The sequence below is a fragment of the Hypanus sabinus genome, chromosome 4, assembly GCF_030144855.1.
Source record: "Hypanus sabinus isolate sHypSab1 chromosome 4, sHypSab1.hap1, whole genome shotgun sequence".
In the NCBI taxonomy this organism is placed as follows: Eukaryota; Metazoa; Chordata; class Chondrichthyes; order Myliobatiformes; family Dasyatidae; genus Hypanus; species Hypanus sabinus.
In genome coordinates this window covers 44,615,415-44,639,333 of record NC_082709.1, presented here as the reverse complement: position 1 = coordinate 44,639,333, position 23,919 = coordinate 44,615,415, and the positions used below count along the sequence as shown (strand labels likewise).

General features: G+C 39.3%; 1 protein-coding gene and 1 non-coding gene across 2 annotated transcripts in view; both read right to left on the bottom strand.

Annotated features, from left to right (window-relative positions):
- Nucleotides 1-23,919, bottom strand: part of LOC132392704 (inactive phospholipase C-like protein 1) — a 296,868-nt gene that overhangs the window by 32,272 nt on the left and 240,677 nt on the right. The gene's annotated exons all lie outside the window — the stretch shown is intronic.
- Nucleotides 18,574-18,700, bottom strand: LOC132393615 (U6atac minor spliceosomal RNA). Its single transcript, XR_009512005.1, has one exon. It is a non-coding gene; the product is annotated as a U6atac minor spliceosomal RNA (small nuclear RNA).

Here is a 23,919-nt window from a genome sequence, read left to right as displayed (position 1 = left end):
CTCCGACAGATTGCTCTGAAGGAGATCCTGTGGTTCCTTTAAGCACAGGCAGACTGTCCTCCCCCATGAAAGGACACTGATCTACCCACGCTTGCAACTTCATCAGTGCCCTTACTATTGCTTGCCTGTAAGCCAGACAGGCCTGCCTACTGCTCTGCGCTGAGACAGTGCAGTTTGCAGACCGGCATCCTGGCACCAAATTGTGAAATTCCCACAGACATTTGCCACCACCACCAGCACTTAAAAATTAGCAGCCCCGACTCAGTCCTGCTACCCATGTGCCAGGGCAAGGGAGCTTCTTAGCACAGAACAGTATGAAGGATCACACACAGCAACAAAGTTGTACTTTGTACTCAGAACAGCAAGAATTTACTTCTAACTTGCTGTGTGATATAATACGCACAAGATGCTCAAGGAACTCAGCAGGCCAGGCAGCATCTATGGAAAAGAGTAAACATTCGGCGTTTCAGGCCAAAACCCTTCATCAGGACTCAAACAGCTCGAAACATCAACTGTTTACTCTTTTCCATAAATGGTACGTGGCCTGCTGAGTTTCTCTGGCGTTTTGTGTGTATTGCTTTGATTTCCAGCATCTGCAGATTTTCTCTTGTTGGTGTGGGATGTGTATTTTGTGCTGAGATTTATTTCTGTATTGACATGATTGAACATTGGGATTGCTTGTGCTTGGGAAACGGAGGCTGCGTTTACTGGTGTTGTACTCACAGTATCACAGAATCACATCAAAGATGCTGCCACTTGGCCTTTTGTGCAGAGCTATACACAAAAGTAAAAAGGCTCTTGAGACGAAGGCAAAGCAATGATGGTGGAATCTGAAATGAAAACAGAAATGCTGAGGAACTCAGCCAGCCAAGCAGCAGAGTAATCAGTCAGATTTTCAAGGCTGCAGCCCTTCCTCAGAAGGTTAAGGCAGAACTGGGGGAAAAGGAAGAAATGAGCTGTGAGGCCAGAGCCCATGTGGAGATAGGTTAAGATAGATTAAGCATTGATAAATAGTGAAGCATGGGCCTGTGTTGGAGGGAAGGGAAGAGGTGAATGGAACAATGTTGCATCTCCTCTGCTTCAATGGGAACATGGGAGTGGTACCTGCAGATGCAAGAGTGGGCCAAGAAGACACAAAATCAGAAGGGGAGAGGGGAGGTCAAGACGTTTCTGGATAATGTTGAAGCTGGTGGATGTTGCACAGAATTTTATGTTGAATGCCAAGGCTGGTACCAGGGAAACTCCATCATTCTTCTGTTCCAGAAAAAGGGGAGGAAATCTGCAGAAAATAGAGATATGGAAGAGCAGAAACAACATTTCAAGAAGGATGACATTCCTTAGGCACCAGTGTGGAAGAACTTCTCATTGGAATGAATGCAATACAGAGACAAAGAAACTGGTGGATGGGAATGGGGCCCAGGCTGAGAGGATGGAGAGTCAGATAGCCATGGGAGTGTGAGGATCTTTAAAAGATGTTATTGGCTGGTCTGATTCCTGAGATGGGGACAGAGAGATGCAGAAACTGTCTCAGACTCCATCTGCTGCTTCCTACACACGAAGTGCTCACACACTTTCTTTATGAATGTACTGAGAATTTCTACCTCCCCCACATTAATAATCAGCGAGCTCCAGAACTTCACCACTTGCTGTATGAAGATTATTGCTGCAAATAAATACCATTTGCTTTTGACCTGAGAGAAAACATTACTTCTCACTTTCATCTGGGTCTTATAATTTTATTCAACTCTTTTAAGAAAATCTTCCCGCATATCTAAAATTTTCTAGTCTTGGCAATATCACAATAAATCCTTTGAGTATTCTCTCTTGAGCCATCATATCCTTCTTCTAAATAGCTGACCAGTCTATACAGTATCTCAGCTATTATCTAATCAAAATGTTTTTCATAGCTTGACTTCCTCGTACTTTTATTCTGTGCCTTGGACAATAAAGGAAAACACCCCAAAAACCATCTTAATCATCTTATCTACTACTCTGATGCCTTCCAAATCTGTCCATCTATGCTTTTCTATCTCTAAGTTCCCTGCCAATTAGTGGCCTTGTTTGTTTATTTCACACGTCTCTAGGCTGAAGAGCCACATGCTCTTCTTTCCCCATCCAGCCAGTCCATTGATCTTCACTATCCACCACGCAACAATTTGGTCTCATTTTCCTTTAAAAAGTCCTTTCTAAAAAAAACATATCATCATCTTTCAACATTCCTTGCAAGTCTTTCTTCATAATTTTGTTTGCTTATTTTATCTTCTGCAAAACTTTTAATATTTTGGTCATTATAATTCATCTACATTATTTTATGATGAATAACTTCAGATATGGGAACTATGTTCATGAGGGCAGTGAAAGCAAAATGTCATTTATTAAGGTTTTACCAAGTCACGTTTTGATAAGCTGGAAAAATAATTATTTCCTTTGATCGAAGAATCATTAACAAAGAATGAACAGTTTAAAAGTGTTCTCTTGGAGGTGAAGAGACAATTTCAGAGTGAAGGCAAGTGTAGAGTCTAACTCAGACAGCATGTCAGTAGAAATCACGATATCACTTGAAATGAATAAATATGTGAAGCATAGAAAAATTCTGGGTTGTGGGGACAGCACAGTTGGGAATAGATTTGGATAGCTTCAGCAAAGAGCTGGCAGAGATACAATCAGCCAAATAGCTTCCTTCTGTGCTGCAAATCTCTTTCTATCAAAAGCGAGATTTATGACATCACTTCTTATAAAACTCTTCCAATCGAATTTCTTTCCTCATCCAAGAAACATCAGCCTTAGTGGTAATAAGGCTAATTTTAACTCAGTCTTCTGTTTAAAAGATTTCAGTTGTTCTCTAAACATCTTTAATTGGAAATTCTTATCTTGAATTTATATGTGCAAGTTATCTATTCTTTCTGGTTGCTTTATATCATTGAGAGAAGTGCTAATACTATATGTTGGCCTTGGTATATGGTGCTTTGATGTTTGTGTGCCTTCACATTTGGATGCACCTCCAAATCAATTTTTCACTTTCTTTTAAAAAATCTTTAAATAAACAATCTACACAGCACTTACAATAAAATTTACATATAAACAATCTACATAAGTTGACTTTTGACTAATTAGTCTATGATTCAGCAGCAGAAACTTTGAACTAGAAAATTACTCAGATCTGGAAGTTGTGAAAACATTTCAGACCTTTCTTTTCATTGGAACATTTTTAAATTTATAATCTCATCCTATAAATACATATAAATTCCACACTCTTTTCAAATTCATTTACTCACTATCACGCATGTAGCAGTTTTTAACTTTGAGATAGAATCATTATTCTCTCTCAGCTGTGCACTAATGAGAGTGTTGAGGGAGCACTTCACTGGAGAGGGTCAGTGTGATTTAATCTTAGGTTCTAACTTGGCTCTGAGTTGTCAGTACATTTTATTCACACACTGAGTTAACTGAGCTCTTTAAAATATTTTATATTGCAAGTTGCAACAGGTCAGAACAGCAGGTTTTAAGCTTGCTGAGGAAATAAATCAACCAACAAAATAAATCAATCTATTTTGGATTTTATTTCAATTGTAATTTGGCAGGAAGGGATATACAAACAAACTGTTGTGAATTCAGTGTGTGAAACTGCAGTTCATTGAATCCTTTATTAATTTAAGCATCGCTGCAGTGCTCAACTTGTCCAAGTTTGCAGTCTTCAACAAAGAAAGCATAGAAAGAGAGCCTTTCTTCAGGTCTTGTTATTATAATTTAAGTTAAATCCAGTCAACAATATTCCCTCCAATACCTTCAATGCAGATAGCTGTCCATTGGTTTTGAAAACAGTGAAATGCCATAGATATGTTAGTTCTTCTCTTAAATAATTTTAATACTTTGTTACAGATGTTAACACTCTTCAAACCTCATAACTGCATCTGTACAGCATTAACGGCCTTTCTTTTTGGATATTGCAGAATAAATTGCATGCGAGCCAAGAAACCTGATAGTTTTGGTCAAGTCCTTGGCATCACAGGGCTCCGTTGTGTGCAGTTCAGATCATGTATCTTAATTATACCCTTACAATTTGCCTCAGGGTCACATGCAGTGCTCTGCATGGTTCCATACAAGTTATGCATGCACACTGAATGTATGTGGCATACGCAGCAATTATATCAATCTTTGGCTAATGATGGCCATGCCTGCCCCGGCAAAGTGGGCTGTAAGTATGCACATAACACAGAGTGCAGAATACCAGGGCTTAGGATTTCTTTGAATCTTGGATAAAGTGTAAACTGCAAAACAGATGTAACCCGTCCCATGGAAATACTTGCATATCTAGTGTACTATGTTCTCAATATCTACATAGTAGCTATTTCTTTATTGTATCATAGTAGCTTCATTTGTTGCATCTTGTCAATGAACTACTGAAAATCCAAGTAAACAACATCCACTGACTCTCCTCTGTCTTTACTGTCTCTTATTTTGTCAAAGAATTCCAACAGATCTTCAGGATAGAGAAAAACTTGCTCCAAGTAACCCGAAACCTCTTTCTTAATAACAGACTAATGGCCTATAACTTCCTGTCTTTTGTATCATCTCTTCTTAAAGCGTGGAGTGACATTTCCAATTTCTCAGTCCCCTGAACCGTTCTAGAATCTAGTGATTCTTGAAAGAAGATGACTAATTCCTCCACAATCTCTTCAGCTACCTATCTCAGAACCCTGGGGTGTCATCCATCTGGTCTAAGTGACTTATCTGCGTTCAGACCTTTCAGCTTCCTAAATACTTTCGCCTCAGTAGTTGCAGCTACTCTTGCTTTTGACCCCCTTGACTGTTTATTTCTCTCCATTGATGCAGCCCGACCTGCTGAGGTCCTCCAGCATCTTGCGTGTCGCTTTGAAAAGCATAGAGAATCGTGAAGGCAACAGCTGCTGTGAGATGGACTACCCCCTCCCCCCAGTGCACTGATTCCCTTTCCAAATATGACTAGTGTTCCAGGGGTTGGGGTAAGGTGGTTGATGGAGATGAGAGGGGCCAGGTACTGAAAGCTGTGATCATTAGGAGTGAATTACAGCTACGCGGGCCCATCACTTGGCATCAGAGTCAGCTGCTTGGTATCCACTGGCTGAGATTACCACAAGACCAGAACGGAATAACGGCATGGATTTGTGGTGCGAAAGATGACCGGAGTTCTAGGCTGGGCGATCAGAGAGCACGGGAACATCACCAGTAAGGCAATGATAGCAGTCAGGAGGAGAAGGTGTGTTACAAGATGGAAGCCGTCTGGACACTTGTGGACATCATGAGCTCTGCCATCTTCATGTAGGTCCGAAAAGACCTCAACTCTCCAGATCTCATACTCATGCTTAAAGTTTGTAAGAGAGAAGTCTAATGCATTGGTATGCTGATTGACAGCACTCTACAAGCCAAGTAGAGCTAGGTACAAACATAGCTATGGATTGGAGAGCATGCCTTATGAGAATAGGTTAAGCGAACTTGGCCTTTACTCCTTGGAGCAACGGATGATGAGAGGTGACCTGATAGAGGTGTATAAGATGGAAGTAAGGGGCATTGATCGTGTGGATAGTCAGAGGCTTTTTCCCAGGGTTGAAATGGCTAACACAAGGGGGCATAATTTTAAGGTGCTTGGAAATAAGTACCGATGGATGTCAGGGATAATTTTTCACACAGAGAGTGGTGGGTGTGTGGAATGCACTGCGGGCGGTGGTGGTGAAAGCGGATACAATAGGGTCTTTGAAGAGCCTCTTAGAGAGGTACATGGAGTTTAGAAAAATAGAGGGCTATGCAGTAGGGTAATTCTAAGCAGTTTCTAGATTAGGTTACATGGTTGACACAACATTGTGGGCCAAAGGGCCTGTAATGTGCTGTAGATTTCTATAAATAAATCTACCTATAAATATCCTGTTCACATGATGTACCAGCAGCAGTTTCAGCCTGAAGTCTACTGCTCCAACATGAGGGATGGCAGCAAATTAACAATGAACATAACAATGTACAAATTAGGAGAATGTATTCACATACTTTCCCAGGCCTCTTGAACAAATATGTGCCCTGGAGGCTTGAAAGCCACAGTCACTAGATTTTCTTTCTGATGTTTTGTGTGGATATTTTCCCTTACTGAAGAAATCTATAACCAAAGGGCACGATCTCATGTTAACCATTTAAGTTGGAATGAAAAGGTGTTTCTTTCCTCAAAGAGCTCTAAACATTTTGAGTTCTTCTAATGCTATGACATTAAGAACACTGAATATTGTGATTAATTTTACAGAGACATTGAGACTTTAAATCAAATGGGAAATCAAGAGTAAAGATATCAAGCAGGAAAAAGGAATTGAGGACATAGATCATAATTCCTTGAATGGAGGATCAGTTTGGGTGGCCAGCTGACCTACTTCTTTTTCTTGTATTTTAAGCTCAAAGGCCAAAATAGAGCAATGGTTTCAAGCCATACTTTCAAGCCATAAGTTACAGTTGTCAACAAGAGGTTTATCCACTTTTCTCAATGACCGACTGACATTCTATACACAATAAAGAATGTTGCCTTGATGAATCAGATCTATGTGTTGGAGAACCTATTTCCTATTTGCCTTATAAAAAGGTTTCTCATTATGCACTTGATTGTCCCATCTATGCATTGTCCTGAACGTTTAGTGTGATGGTGTTGTAGCGTGCGCTGTCAGTGAAATGGATGCCAGCACTACATCCGGGCTTCCTCATGAATTACAAGGCTCTTTCCTTCCTACCACCCAGATGGACAGAGAGGAGATATCATGGGTAACATACCACTTCCAAGTTTCAAAGGTTGAACTTGCAACATTACCTCCATGCAAAGCATTAACTTGGCTTGGTATTATTTGTCACTTTTCCTTTGTGCATGCTAAATATATTCACAGCAATAATGGTCCTTCTCAGCATCTTCAGTGGCAAACAGTGATGTAGGTGAACACATTATGTTTATCTTCCACAGCCCATTTGTAAACTGTGCTGAAAAGGAACTCAAAGATCATCTGTATGCAATTCCTACCTTGCCGCAGTTGCTAATGCATTCCACTGTTGCTGTTCTTCCCTGCGTCTGCTTGATCCTGATCATGAAATTGTATTGCCCATGCTGCTATCTTTTGGATGAAATGGCAAACTGAGGTAGCAGTCACCTATATGTGTGCATTTAAAAGAAAACTCCTTGAACTATTTGAACAAGAACAAGGCATTGTTCTTTCTCAGCAACAACACCCTGGACAAATTATCTAATTGTTCTTCATTCTCTATTAGTTCATCTGTTTGCTAATAAATAACTGTACATCAAAAATTTAAAATAATTGCTAAGTGGCAATGAATGCCTTGGGGACAGGACAATACAAAGGCTTTAAATCTCATCTAGTAACATTTATAACCCAATGTTTTTTTCAAGTCACATAAATTATCACCACAACAATCATTGAAGTCTAAATTAAATTACTTTGTAAACAGCATATAAGTTGCTTCAAACTTAACTGACAACTATCTTAAAAAATCTGAGACAACATGCTTTTGTTCAAATTTTAAGTATTTATTTTACTGTAGTATGTCAGTAAAGAAAAATAGTACAATTTCAGTGTGAAGTTACAAATGTCTTCGCAAACAATATACAAATCATATACATTCACAACTTGATCATTTGAGGTAACTACAGATCAATACAATAGATATATAATAATGAAAGACATAGTTATTACAAACATAAGGATTGGGCCACATTCTAGAAATGGTTTATGATGCTTATCCATTGTAATTTATATTAAGTTAATTAAGCACTGTGAATTTTTGTAGATCTTTCTTCTTCCTCAGTTACATGAACACTGTTGCCATTTTTGATCTGGCATGACACAACAGGAAACAAAGAACTCACTTTAAATTAAAATACAAGACGTTTAAACCTATATTTTCACAGCTGTTAACCATTTTAATCCAAAATTAGACATTTATTAGTAGTCAACACTGTCATAAAATAGTGTACATTCTACAAATATTTAAGACCCATTATCCCAACATCTAAAGATATAACTACTTTCAACTTAAATGGTCAGTTTTATGTACTGCTTTAATATTGATTCTTATAGATCATGCATGTAAAGGATGTTTCTAATAATGCAAAAATAATGTTTGCACAACAGTCTCTGCTATCATAAAAAAATGAGGACATGCAAGAAGTTTCAAACACTTTCATACAGCAAGATGCTTGTGTTATTTTATGACTTTTACAGCTAGCAGTGGAGGAGGCTAGGAAAAAAGTCAATACCACATGCCACACTGTATAATTGCATGAGTATTCCTTAAATGAAATATAGTGCTATTAAAGGTGGTTAATTGACTACAGAAAAAAAAGTCACATTGACTTGTCATGAGTCAATGACATTAGTATAATTGCAGCAATAATTTAAATGAGTACATTCATTATAACAATTTGACTTTATGCCCAAGCTAAGCCAATTTTGAATTTGACACAGAAATATATTGTCATTTCTTTATTACTAATGGGTCAAACAGTGGAGCTCTCTAATCACAGGATGACCCTAGTATTTTTACAGACTTCAAAGGATCAGTAAGGCAGCTTACCATCATCTATGCAAGAGAAATTATGGACAGGCAGTAAATGCATTAAACCCCATTAATGCCGATACACTTTGAAATATATTGTATTAAAAAAAGAAACTTGTTTGTTGCCTATGTATTACTGCATATCTCATTTAAAAATACTTAAAATGTAAACATATACTTGTTGTCCAAAGGCAATTAATTAGTCTCATAATTACATAAGGAATTGTACTTGAAGATTTTTTTGGATTAATTGTGTTGAGCTTTCCATGTTTTTATTGCCATCTCTTCCCAGATTAGATCATGGGATCAACTAAATGACAATATCATTCTTCTTGTAATTGTTGAAAATGAACTATATAGAACAGCAGAATAATATTGCCAGAATTCTCAATGGATCCTCACTGATAAACCATTACTATAAAATAAAACAGAGAAAGAAACAGGCTCAAGGAGGTGTATTAAGGTGTATCCAATGTTGAATAAGCACCAGTGACCAGCTAACCTTAAAGGACAGCATTTCACAGATCGCCTTGTTGGCAGTAAATTGATGTATGTTGATGGTAAGATGAAGAATTGGACTGGTTTACGTTATCATCCACGGGCATAACAAGGAAATGTAGCTAGAATTACTTGAGAAGATTTTGTTTACATGGCTTACACACAAATTAAGGTGGAGATGAGGAGGCATGTGCTCCTGCTCTGGTCTATTGTAAAGTAAAAATTGTGCTAAGAAATTGGCATCTCTTTAAAGATTACAGAAAAATACAACTTATCATTACAAAAATATCACAACTTTGCCAAATAAACCCAGAATAATTTCTCGGGATAAAGGTAGATATGTGTGCGAAACACGACATACAAATTAAATGCATAAAATCAATCCTAGTCACCTACAACAGTTCAGTCATCAACTTGACTAAAGGCAGATTACCAAATTATACGTATTCTGATTGTGAACCGCAAAGTTACCATTGAGAGAAATAAAACAGAGAACACTGGTTACAAAAGTCATTCAGTTGGGCAGCATTTCTGGAGAATGTTTAGGGTCAGTAACCTTTCATTCATTGAGTTTCTCTCACCACAGATGATATCTGAGTACTTCCAGCATTTTCTGTTCGTATTCTCAGATTTCCAGCTTCTACGGTGGGTTTTTTTGTTCCTATGTACAGCACTAATTAAAAGAAACTAAATAGATTTAGTTCTCATCTGTTAGTCTGCAAATCCTACATATTCAGCACCACCAAATTTCTGAACATTCTGTTCAATCCATCCGTCCTTCCAATATCACAGCACTACATTGCGCAGCTGGCTGCAGATGAAACCAAATTTCCCTATATCTGTTACAGGTTTTGCAAGGGTGCAAAGGGTCCAGCTGCAGTCCCTAGCATTCTGAGTTGCTTCCATTTCTGCCTCAAGATGAAATGTTGTCACAAGTCACCAATGGAGAAATGTTGTCACAAGCCTATTACTTTCAATACAAATTAGTCTGGTAATAGTTCTTAGCTGATGTTTTCCATAAATATTATTTTCATTAAAATCACCTGATAACATTAAAATAAAACACTATCACAAACAACTATTTAGGTGATTTAACTTACCTCATGCTCCCTTCACATCTTGCAAATGTAAATTCTCCACTGAAATGAATAGGCTCACGGGTACTTCCCGTATCAAACTTGCCCCAGTATCCCAGAGCAGGTTCTACAGTCTGTCTGCAGCAGAAAAGCAGAATTGGGAAATGGCTGGAAGATCCTGGCTAGTACATGGGAGTCTTGAACTTCTTTGCATCTCACAGAGCTAAATGCTGGCAAGCCCTAGCAAAATCTGAACCACTATTACATCAAGACATTACATCAATGCTAATCAAATGCCAACTAAAACATTGGCCTTAATCAATCAAAAATACTTCAGCCCTAGTGAAGCCTGTATTCTCTTAAAGTGGGTAATATGGAAACAGAAAATAGCTGATCAGAGCTGCCCAGTTAGTTCCTAATTAGAAATATGTGTTTTATGAAAAGAAATTAAAAGAACTTGGGATTCTAAACTTTAAAACCATAAGACCATTAGATGTAGGATCAGAATTAAGCCACTTGGCTCATCGAGACTGCTCCACTCATCATCCACCATGGCTGATTCAATTTTCCTCTCAGCCCCAATCTCCCTTCGAGCCCTGAGTAATCAAAAATCTATCAACCTCTGCTTTAAATATACATAAAGACTTGGCCTCCATAGCTGCTTGTGGCTAAGAATTCCAGACTCACCAGTCTGGCTAACAAAATTGCTCTCCATCTCTATTCTGAGGCTGTGTCCTCTGGTCTTAGACTCTCCCATCATAGGAAACATCCTCTCCACATCCACTATCAAGGCGTTTCACCATTCAATAGGTTTCAATATGGTCTCCCCTCATTCTTCAGGGGACAATGCCAGGCACAGAGCCATCAAACACTCTTCATATGATAAGCCATTCAATCCTGGAATCATTTTTGTATAGCTCCTTTAAACTCTCTCCAGTTTCAGCACATCCTTTCAATGATAAGGGGCCCAAGCCTGCTCACAATACTCCAAGTGAGGCCTCACCAGTGCTTTATAAAATCCCAACATTCTATCCTTGCTTTTATATTCTAGTCCTCTTGAAATGAATGCTAACATTGCATTTGCCTTCCTCACCACACACTCAAGTTTCAAATTAACCTTTAGGAAATCCTGCACAAGGATTCCCAAATCCCTTTGTGCCTCTTTAGTTTTGTATTTTCTCTCCATTTAGAAAATATTCAACCCTTCCATTTCTTCCACCAAAATGCATGACCATACATTTCTGGACACTACACTCCACCTGCCATTTCTTTGCATAGTCTGTTTCCTCAAAACTACCTGCCCTTCCACTTATCTTCATATTGTCTGCAAACTTTGCAACAAAGCCATCAATTCATTCATCCAAATCATTGAAATATAATGTTAGAAGAATTGGTCCCAACACGTTTGGTCCTATAATACCATGGGCACATAGCTTGTTAAGCAGCCTCGAGTGGCAACTTTTCAAAAGCCTTCTGAAAACCCAAATACACAACATCAACTGATTTCACTTTTGTTATCATAGCATTCCATCTCCTGTACTCCATACTTTGATTTATGGTCAATGTGCCAAAAGCTTTCTTTACAACCCTATAAATTGTGGACCTTTATTCCTGATCCCCTTGCTCTATAGCGCTCTTCGGTGCCCCAAGTTCACTGTGTAAGAACTACCCTGGTGGGCCCTACTAGACTGCAACACCTCACACTTATCTACGTTAAATTCTATCTGCCATTTTTCACTTCCTCACTATCCACTAATTCCCTAAACTTGGTGTCAACCGCAAGTTTGCTAATCTAGTTAACCACATTATCATCCAGATCATTGATATAGATGACAATCAGCAATGGACCCAACACTGATCCCTGCGGCACACTACTAATCACAGGCCTCCTGTCAGAGAGGCAACCATCTACTACCACTCTTTGACTTCTCCCATAAACACAATGTCTAATCCAATTTACTACCTCATCTTGAATGCTGAGTGAATGAAACTTCCTGACCAACCTCTGACGTGGGACCTTGTCAAATGTCTTGCTAAAGTCCATGTAGACAACATCCACTGCCTTGCCTTCATCACCTTTCCTGGTAACTTCCTCAAAAAGCACTATAAAATTGGTTAGACCTGACCTACCATGCACAAAGCTATGCTGACTATTCAAATAATCATGTATCCAGTCCCTCAGAATACTTTCCAATAACTTTCCCACGACTGATGTCAGGCTCACCAGCCTATAATCTCCTGGTTTATTTTTAAAGGCTTTCTGAAACAGCAGAACAACATGAGCTATCATGCAATCCTCCAGTGCCTCACCTGTCGCTAAGGATGATTTTAAAATCTCTGCTAGAGCCCCTGCAATTTCTGCACTCGCCTCCCACAGGATCTGAGGGAGCATCTTGTCAGGCCTTGGGGATTCACCTTAATTTGCCTCAAGACAGCACACACCTCCTCCTCTGTACTCTGTATAGGATCCATGAAGCGATGCTGTTTTGCCTGTTTTCTATAGACTTTGTATCCATCTCCTGAGCAAATATAGATGCAAAAAATCTGTTTAAGATCTCCCCCATTTCCTTTGGCTTCATGCATGGATTACCATCCTGATCTTCAAGAGGGCCAGTTTTGTCCCTTGCAATCCTTTTGCTCTTAACATATCTGTAGAATCCCTGAGTAACAGGTTACTCCCAGTGGTGCACATGCAGAGGCCATCTAAAGTCTTTAAGTCTTCATGTCTTGATCTATCAGATCTCTTAAACCAGAGGTTAGAGTGACACCTGAGCATAGAATATGTTTCCAAGTAGCCAAGTGGAGAAGACAACAATGGGAAAATTCTCCTCCATCCTAAAAACAATGCATGAGTTGATTGGCCTTATTAGTTGGCATGTGTTTGGAAGATGTAATGATAGCTGAGTAATTGAGATCACATAGATTTCAGGGTCTATCGGACACCCAGTTCAGGGAGAGTTTGATTGACTATGTTGCAAGCTCTAAGGTGCTTTTTTATTTAACAAACTAAATGTTATTCATAATTTTAAAAATTTACAAGAATAAATTATCCAATGCCTTTTCATTCTTTAGATTCACAGTCAAGCTCTCTGTCCTGTTCTATTGCATTTGTACACATCAATAGCACTGCTGCCACTAATGTGGTACTCTGGGGTGGTATACTGCTTCTTTCTTCAACCTCAACTCTCCCTCTCCAGTAGGAGAAGATCCTGCACTGTGGCCCTTCCCCAAGATGCTCTCAACCCTCAATATCTCAGCAGCTCTATTCCCACTACAGATTCTGTGGTATTGAATTTACACTTGGCCCACAACTAGCTGCTTCAGACTACTGCCAGGCAACTGCAGTGGATCATCAGTAGGGTGGATCTCCTGCTGTGGAGCTTTTCAATTTCTCCCAGTGTGGCTATCTGCAAACATTGCCAATGAAAGAGCATGTGCTTTGTTGCAGACATGGAAAAGCAGTTCAGAGAAGTGGCAGAACCAACAAGGAGGCTGTAAAAGGAGGACACAAGAGTGGACAGTTGATCAGAATCAAGTTTAATATCACCGGTATATGTCGTGGAATTTGTTATATGCGGCAGCAGTATATTGCAGTACATAATATCCGTCCGTGCCGGGTTGAGCATCAAGCTAGACACTCAGCCTCATAAGAAACAAGGGTCAAGTCAGGAATGTTCATACCGTGACCCGGTTAATCCGACAGGAGACCAATCCTGACACTACGCGCCAGACAAGAACGGCTGACTGTCTGGTGTGACAAGCTGTGAAATGAAATACTAAAAACTGTGAATTACAGTAAATAGTATATAAAGTTAAATAAGTAGTGCAAAAAAAAAGTAGTGAGGTAGTGTTCATGAGTTTAATGTCAATTCAGAAATCTGATGGCAGAGAGGAAAAAGCTGTTCCTGAATTGTTCAGTGTGTATCTTCAGGTTCTTGTACTTCCTCCCTGATGGTTACAATGAGAAAAGGGCATGTCCTAGGTGATGGAGGTCCCTAATAATGGATGCTGCCTTTTTGAAACATCGCTTCTTGATGATGCCCTGGATGCTGGGGAGGCTAGTGCCATGATGGAACTATCCATCATAATATAATTTATACAGACTTTCATGTTGTGAGATTTATGTTTTTTAATTTTGTTTTTCTTATTTATTTCAGCCTACATACTTCAATCAACTGTTGGAATGAATAAGGATTCTTTAGGAAGACAATGCACTGCACAGTGTCATAGACTTTGCCTGGATAACCTTTATGCATAAAAGATATGCATAAAAAGCAGCCCCTGTTTAACGTGTGAAAGGGCTGTAATATTCTCTTCAGCAACCAGACTGAACTGGAGTAGAGATAGAGTGAATTTTCTGACATATGCTGGCAAGGTGATCAGTTGTCAGTAGCTCTTATTTTTTATTATATGAGCCTGTGAATTTTCTTCCTTGCCCTATTATTTCACGGTTCCTCTAATGCTTCCCAAAGATCATGCTCCAGGTCTTTCCTAGACAATTCTATTGCAGTTGTACAAGGCCTAGGTGAGACCGCACCTAGAATATTATGTGCAGTTTTGGTCCCCTAATCTGAGGAAAGACATTCTTGCCATAGAGAGAGTACAGAGAAGGTTCACCAGATTGATTCCTGGGATGGCACGACTTTCATATGTAGAAAGACTAGATTGACTAGGCTTATACTCACTGGAATTTAGAAGATTGAGGGGGGATCTTATTGAAAAGTATAAAATTCTAAAGGGATTGTACAGGTTAGATGCAGGAAGATTGTTTCCGATATTGAGGAAGTCCAGAACTAGGGGTCACAGTTTAAGGTTAAAGGGGAAGCCTTTTAGGACCGAGATGAGGAAAAACTTCTTCACACAGGGAGTGATGAATCTGTGGAATTCTCTGCCACAGGAAACAGTTGAGTCCGGTTCATTGGCTATATTTAAGAGGAAATTAGATATGGCCCTTGTGGCTAAAGGGATCAGGGTGTGTGGTGAGAAAGCAGCTACAGGGTTCTGAGTTGGATGATCAGCCATGATCATACTAAGTGGCGGTGCAGGCTCGAAGGGCCGAATGGCCTACTCCTGCACCTATTTTCTATGTTTCTATATTGATCTGGAGTTTTAGAGACAATTGCATCTGGTGGCCAGGTAATCAGCCAAAACTAAATCAAATATTACTTATATTATATTGAGTACATATCTATCCAATATCTCTTCCCAGTTGTACTTTTCACACATATAAATTCATATTAAGCATCACTGACAAATGGGAAGTTGTCATGCTTTGATGAAATGGACAGCCTTCATTTTGACTCTTCCCTTGAACCTTTTGTTTAATGATGCAGTCAGAAGCAAATCTATGAACAAGTCTAGGTTTGGGAAGTAGACAGTAAAATTGTCCAAGATTGTTCAGAGACTTGCAGTTTTCATTTTTTTTTAGATTTGGGTACCTACTTTGTTTGTGTCAAAATCTTCCTCACACCACCATCTATTTGTCAAGGTCAAGGAATATTATGAAGTCTCACACTTTGGTGATCCTTCTGTTAAGAAATTCCTCTGGACTTAATCCTGCAACACTATATGGTGACAAACTGTATAAGAATGAAGTACAGGTGAAACGCTGACTGTCCATTTCCCTCCATACATGCTGTCTAACCCACTGAGTTCTTCCAACGCCTTTTGTGCTGCTCTATATTCCGACATCTAGAGTCTCCCTATGAAAAGACATGCAGTGACTATTGAGAAAGAATTAAAGCCTTCCTGCTTGAGCCAGCACTGAGGTAGACAGTCCAACTGCAGCTTCCAAAACTTTAATACATATGTGGCTCACCTTAATATTTGATTGATTCCACTGGGTCTGTTGCGAGATCCTTACAAGCACATTTATGGATGAAAAATATATAGAACATAGAACAGTACAACACATGATTAGGCCCTGCAACCTACAATTTTTTGGCAAACTATTTAAATTAATAATCAAATGCCCACTTAAACTAACCCCTTCTGCCTATACAGTGTCCATATCCTTCAATTTCTTCCACATTCATGTGTCTGTCTAAGAACCACTACCTCCACCTTTGGCAGCACACTCCAGGCACCTACTACACTGAGTATATAGAAAAAAAATCTTGCCCTGCACATCTACTTTCAACTTAAACCTTCTTACCTTAAATGCATACCCCATGGTATTAGACATTTCAACCCTGGGAAAAAAGACACTACTCTTTCTATGCCTCTCATAACCTTATAAACCTCTTTTTTTTTAAAAAAACATCTGTTTATTTCTTTTACGGAATAAAAAAAACTATATATCATTCATAAGTTGAAAATATAACAAAGTTGAAGGAAAAAAAATTGGAAAACAAAAGAAAAAAATATATATCAAAAAAAAGACGCAACCATCCCACCGTAAAAAAAAAAGTCAACTCAGTTCATTACTTTCAACATCTTGAACATTATTCTTCAGGAACTTGTAAAAAATGTTCCATATTTCTCGAAATTTGTCAAGTTTGTTTTTTGTAATGTAGCTTATCTTTTCCAGAGCAAGATAAGAAGTCATTCCTTTCAACCATTGTGAGAGTCCACTGGTTGATGGTTTCTTCCATGAATAGGTTATGCAGCGTTTAGCTTCCAAAAAACATATGTTAAGCAGAGACCTTACATTTTTGAAGGTCACAAAGTCATTTGGATCAATATTCAGAATACATAATTTAGGACTGAGGGGCACCTTTTTCCCAATAATCTGACTAATCAAATCCAGCACCTTCTTCCAGAAACAAATTATCCAGGGGCACTCCCACATACAATGAAACAGAGATCCCTTTTGATGGTTACATTTAATGCAATGTTAATGTCTGGAATGTTGGGGTTAAAATGATGCAATCTGACTGGAGTAATGTACTGTCTGGTTATCCACTTATATTGTAATTCTGACCATTCTTTTTGAGATAGATTCTCATTCAAATCAATTCTCCATGCTTGAAGCATGTTATTCGATGACTCTTTGCATTTGCTTGCAAATAAATTGTATAGTACAGAAACATGTCCCCTAGCTTCAGATAAGTTCAGAGTGATGTCTTCTAGGGTAGATAAAGGAGGGAGTTTCGAACTGTAACCTTGCCTGGACATAATAAAACTTCACAACTGAAGGTATTTAAAAAAGTGTTTTGTTGGAATTCCGTATGTGGCCTTGAGTTCTTCAAATGACATAAATGTATCACCTTTATAAAGATCAGACACCTTTACTATGCCTGGGGTCACCCAAGTTTTAAAACCAGGGTCTGCTCTGCCCGGCCTAAAGCCATCATTACCAAAGATGGGGGTAAACTGGGATAACTGTGATGTCTCTGCTAAATATGCAACAGCATCATGCCAAATCATAATTGTATTTTTTAAAAAAGGATTTTTAGTTCATTTAATCAGTTTTTTCTGCTGAATACAAATAAAGATCTACAGGGATATTGATCGACTGGGATTCCATTGAGACCCAAGTAGGAGAGTGATCCTTAACAAAGTAGAACATTCCTGCTCTAATTTGGGCCACCCAAAAATACCATATAAGATTTGGCAGCTGTAGGCCGCCTCTATCATACGGCAAATATAATAGAGAAAGCCTGAGTCTTGGATGTCTATTATTCCAGATAAAGTTAGAAAAAACTTTCTTTAATAAATAAAAGAAAGATGATAGAGGAGAAAGTGGGATAGATTGAAAAAGGTACAGGAACTTAGGTAAAATTGACATTTTTAGAATGTTTATGTGTCCAATCAGAGATATAGGCAATTTCGACCATCTGTTTATAAGTTGAATAATTGAGTCTGTGAGAGGATTATAATTAGTTGGGATAATTTCATCAATAGTAGGACTGATTTGAACACCCAAATAAGTAAAACCCTGTACTGACACCATGAATGGAGTTTGAAATGAGGGACTGAGTCTCTCATTTTTATCCATGAATAATATTACAGATTTATTGTTGTGTATTTTAAAGCCTGCAAAAGTACCAAAAGTACTTATCAGGTCAGTTAAGGCAGGTAATATTTGTTTCAAGTTCGAACAAAACAAAATTACATCATCCACGTACAGGGCTATGTGATGTTCTATATCTCCTATAGTTATTCCTGCTATGGTAGCCTCTTTTCAAATTGCCTTAGCAAGCGGTTCAATGGCCAGGATGAACAGGAGGGGAGATAGAGGACATCCCTGTCTTGTTCCCCTTTGGAGTTTGAAAGGTGCTGAAAAAAGCCCATTAGTTAAAATTTCACCCTGTGGATTAGAATAAAGAAGCTGTATCCATCGTAAAAATTTCCCCCCTATACCAAATCTTTCTAAAACTTTAAACAAATATTGCCATTCCACTCTGTCAAAAGCTTTCTCGATATCCAGTGACAGAATAGCACTATCAGAGCTTCCAGACTTTTCATAGAGTATATTAAGCACTCTTCAAAAACATGGTTAGATGCCACTAAGTAGATGGCAATGCCTTAACCATTTGTGTGTTGTAAGGCCACTAGGGTTCCTTCTATCCTTATCAAGGAGAGCGCTAACCTTTTCTCCTTTCATACAACACTTATAGACCTCTTTTACTTCTCCTTTCAGCCTCTGCCACTCCAGAGAAAATAATTGAAGTTGAACTCATTATTATATGTGCCCTTTAATCCAGGCAACAACCCAGTAAACCTTTTCTTCAATCTTTCCAAAGCCTCAAAATCGTTCCTATAATGGGGAGACCAGAACTGAATGCAAAACTCCAGATGTGGCCTAATTAGATTTTTAGTATAAAGCTGCAACATAGACTCTTGAACTGATTTCTTTGACTAATAAAGGCAAGCATGCCATATGCATCCTTTACCACCCTATCAACCTAGGTAGCCACTTTCAGGGAGCTATGGAGTTGGGCCTCAAGATCCCTCGGTATGTCAACAAGATTAAGGTCTTGGCATTAATACATACTCTCCTACATCTTAACATATATTATCTCCTATATTTGCCTTTGTTTGAGTTGTAAACACTTAGATTTTTTTACTTCTTAATGCTGAGAATTATTTCTAATGTAGCAAAGTGATTTTTTCCATAATTCACCAGCCAGCTGGAGTGGTCTGTTCTTTGGTGAAGATTGTTTCTCTGTTATGGTCAGCCTGGTGCATCATTTCTTGCAGATACTTCTAGAAGTGACAGGGAGTAGGATCTCCTGCACTTGAAACACAGAGTCTGAGTCACACAGAATCTCCTCGCCGTGAAACCGTGGTTATTGAATCTCAAAACCAGCTGATGCAAAGGCATCTTCATTGCTGTCTCTGGAAATTTCAAAGTCTTCTGGTGCACCTTGAAGACCACAGTCTCACGAGCTCCTCCACCACACTTCCTCAGTATCCCCCTTGTTCTGCCTCTGTTTTCTCTCTTTCCCCATTGCACAAACTCAGCCTGCAAGGCAATACTGAGCCTTCTGATGGTGAATTTTGGAGGATATAACAGATGACCCCCCCCCCCAACAAATACTGGATATTACCTTTGGGGCCATGTGGACACTAGAATTCCCACTGAGGGCACCAGGAGCATTTCCCACAAAACTCTTAGAACCCAAGAGATGGATAAGGAAGACTGCAGATGCTGGAATCTAGAAAAACAAACAATCTGCTAAATAATCTCAGTGACCAAGAAGTGTCTGCAGAGTAAAGCAATGCCCCAAGAAATGGACCTGTTCCTGGACGAGTCAAGTTAAGTACTATTGGAATTTCTTAGGGTCAAAATAATCTGGACTGGTTTAAATCAGTCTAAGGGCATCAGATGAGTTTCCTAGACCCCACGAATTAATCTGTTCTCTATAAGCATCGTGTTACATTAACCAAAGCGTTTTAGGAATGAGCAGCCATGAAACAAGATATTATCCCTTACCCTCCGAGAACTACCCCTCTTTGCAACATACCTACTAAGATAAGACAGTTGTCAGAGATTGAAGCAGAGAATCACGTGTACTCCCCAAACACAATGCGCAAAGTGTGAGAACATTTTCTGCCATCCTGCCAAAGAATTTCGGCCTGAAATGTCGACTGTACCCTTTTCCATAGATGCTGCCTGGCCCACTGAGTTCCTCCAACATTTTGTGTGTGTTGCTTGGATTTCTAGCATCTGCAGATTTTCTCTGATTTGTGATTGAACATTTTCTCATGGCCACATGCAAGCAAACATTTGAGTGACACCCTCCCAATTATGTGTTTTTAAGGGATCCCTGAAACACGTACATGAAAACTGTCATTCAAAGTAAGTTTAGATGCCTGCTCTGTCTGATGATCTCTGTTCAAAAGAAATTCTTCTCCTCGTACAAGTGGGTATCAATGATAACTCAAAAGTTGTGGAGCAAATGTTAATTTGTATTGATTATAATTATCACACAATTGGGAATTGTATGAGGTCTTGGAAGTTTAGAAAGACAATTACCTTGACATCTAACCCTCCAGAAACAAGTGCATAGCTTAAATTCTGACCTCAAAATGTCAAAGACGTCTCTGCCCTCTCCGACTTTAGCAATGTTAAAATATTGTTATTGAGAAATGGAGCAGTACACAAGCAGGCACACCCCTGCCTGAGATTATAATTGGAAAAATGTTGATGCACTTCACTCAATATTTGTTTCAAAATACAACACAGTAACAGTCCTTTCTACCCAATGAGCCCACAATGCTTAATTACACCCATGTGACCAATTAACCTACCAACCCATACATCTTGAAATATGGGAGGAAACTGGAGCACCCAGAGAAAATGAATGCAGTCATGGGAAGAACATACAAACTCCTTACAGACTGTGGGGGAACTGAACCTGGGTCACTGGCGCAGTAATTGCATCGCAGTAACTGCTAAGCTACCATGCTGCCTGACATCCCTCATCCCTGCAACAGCAACTGAAGTATGAAGTGACTAACACATTTGTTCAACAGCACATTTGTAGTGAAGTTTTAGTTTCAGCTACAAATGCTCCAAAGATACCTGCACTACAGATTACGAAACACTTTATGTGCCACAGAACATCATTCTCATACTGAACAGAAACATTGGAAGAACTCAAGTTAGTTGAGCAACAATTGTGGAAAAAGAAGCCAGCCATTGTTTCAGGTCATTAACCCTTTCTCAGAACTGGAGGAAGGATGGCACTAGGGAGAGTGGGTGGTTTTCAGAACTGGGGGAAAGAGCGAGTTGTAGGGCAAAAGCCCATGTGAAGATAGATTAAAATAGATCAGGTGATAAGGAGCATGATACTAACCATGTAGATAGACATTAAAATGTAGACAGACATTTTAAAGAAACTGTGTTAGACAGAAACACTAGCACGATAATGGGAATCAATTAAGACCAGTTTACTTAAGAATTCAGTGTTCATTCCAGAATTGTTACAAATTGCCTTGAGAGGAGTTATTTCTACTATTTCATATTGGGTCTCACAAACAGGTTACAAAAGGAGTGGAAGTGAGAGTTGAAGTGGCATGCAACAGGAAACTGAGGATCATCCCTGCAAATTGAGTGCAGGTGCTCTGCAAAGCGAACACCTGATCTGTATTTAGTTTCTCCAACATAGCAGAAGCCATACTGTGAACAATGAACGCAGTATATTCAACTGAAAGAACTACAAGTGAATCACTGCTTCACGGGATATGGTTGTTCGGGCCCTGCGTTGGTGGGAAGGGGAGTGGTGGACGGACAACTATTCCATCTCCTCTGATTACATGGGTTGCTTATTTGTCATACCTGCAGTAATTGAAATGCAAGACCAAATTTCTTGTAACAACACAATTTCACAACTTTCGTACAGGGTGTCCAAAACTGATTCATATAAACAGGAACACAGTATCATTTAGTTCTGAATAATAGAGTGCCAATTTCAAGGCCAAGATGGTTTAACTGAGATTGTTTAAAAGGGAAATGGTTTACGTAAATTGGTCAGTATTGGTTATATACCAGAAAATAATTCTTTTGCTGGAAAATAGTAAACCATTAATGAAATTATGGCTTTTTTTTATGGCATTCCTTCAAGCAAGAACAGGGAGCTGTTTTAGACTGAGTGCAGTTAAAAACTGCATCAAATTCTCAGGTTCAGGGAAATATGGATTAATTTTATTTGCCTTCAGGCTAGAGGTATCAGAGGTACATTCCCAGATTAATTTCCCCATGATCCTCACCCCCTATCAAGCTGAATTTTTCATCAGACCCATGAAAGCACATGGGTGCAAAGTATTTCTGATTAAGTGCAAGGCATTTCAGCTGTGTAGCTCAGTCTGGATAAGTGAACCAGAACATCATATGCAATCTATCATTAACGAAATCTTTCAACACACAATTACGTATCTAATTTTGTTATAGAAGGCAGTTCAAGACCATAAAAATCATCACAAATTGCACCAGCAACAATCGATATGAGGGTAATCTATTGTCTGACATTCACTATGACTTCTATTGGACAACAAACCAAAATTGGAATAAGAAAATGAAAGGCTAGAAACTCCAAATTGATCAGGCAGTATCTATAGACTAAGAAACTGAGTTAATGTTTCAGGCCAATAAAGGACATTAGCTCTTATTGTGAAATATCATTTTTTTTTCACTTCCCACAGATGCAGCCTGATTTGATGAGTATTTCCAGCATCTTCTAATAACTGACCGGAATATGCTGGTCTAAAGGAAAAAACATAACTACAAATCCTACTGTGGGGTTGGTTCAGTCTTTGATAGCTTAATATGCCAATGCAGCTATGAAGCCATGGAAGAAAAAGCTTTCTATTACATGTATATGGTATAGGTGACCCCTGTATTACCACTGTTTGGATAACAGAAACTCACCTTACTGAATTCACAAATCCCTACCCAAAATATTAAAATATGGAATACAATTCACTCTCATTTAAAAAGTAAATAAACAAAAATTAAGCAACACACACAAAATGCTGGTGGAACACAGCAGGCCAGGCAGCATCTAAAGGGAGAAGCAATGTCGACATTTTGGGCCAAGACCCTTCGTCAGGACTAACTGAAAGGAAAGATAGTAAGAGATTTGAAAGTAGGAGGGGGAGGGGAAATGCAAAATGATAGGAGAAGACAGGAGGGGTTGGGGTGAAACTGAGAGCCAGAAAGGTGATAGGCAAAAGGAATACAGAGCTAGAGAAGGGGACGGGAGGCAGAGGGAGAAAGAAAGGGGGAGAGGAACACCAAAGGGAGATGGAGAACAGGCAGAGTGATGGGCAGAGAGAGAAAGAAAAAAAGGCAAGGGAACAAATAAAAACTAAATATATCAGGGATGGGGTAAGAAGGGGAGGAGGGGCATTAACGGAAGTTAGAGAAGTCAATGTTCATGCCATCAGGTTGGAGGCTACCCAGCCGGTATATAAGGTGTTGATCCTCCAACCTGACTGTGGCTTCATCTTGACAGTAGAGGAGGCCATGGATAGACATATCAGAATGGGAATGGGATGTAGAATTAAATTGTGTGGCCACTGGGAGATCCTGCTTTCTCTGGCGGACAGAGCGTAGTGTTCAGTGAAACGGTCTCCCAGTCTGCGTCAGGTCTCACCAATATATAAAAGGCCACATATGGAGCACCGGACGCAGTATACCACACCAGCCAACTCACAGGTGAAGTATCGCCTCACCTGGAAGGACTGTCTAGGGCCTTGAATGGTGGTGAGGGAGGAAGTGTAAGGGCAGGTGTAGAACTTGTTCCGCTTGCAAGGATAAGTGCCAGGAGGGAGATTGGTGGGAAGGGATGGGGGGTGGGGGGGATGAATGGATAAGGGAGTTGAG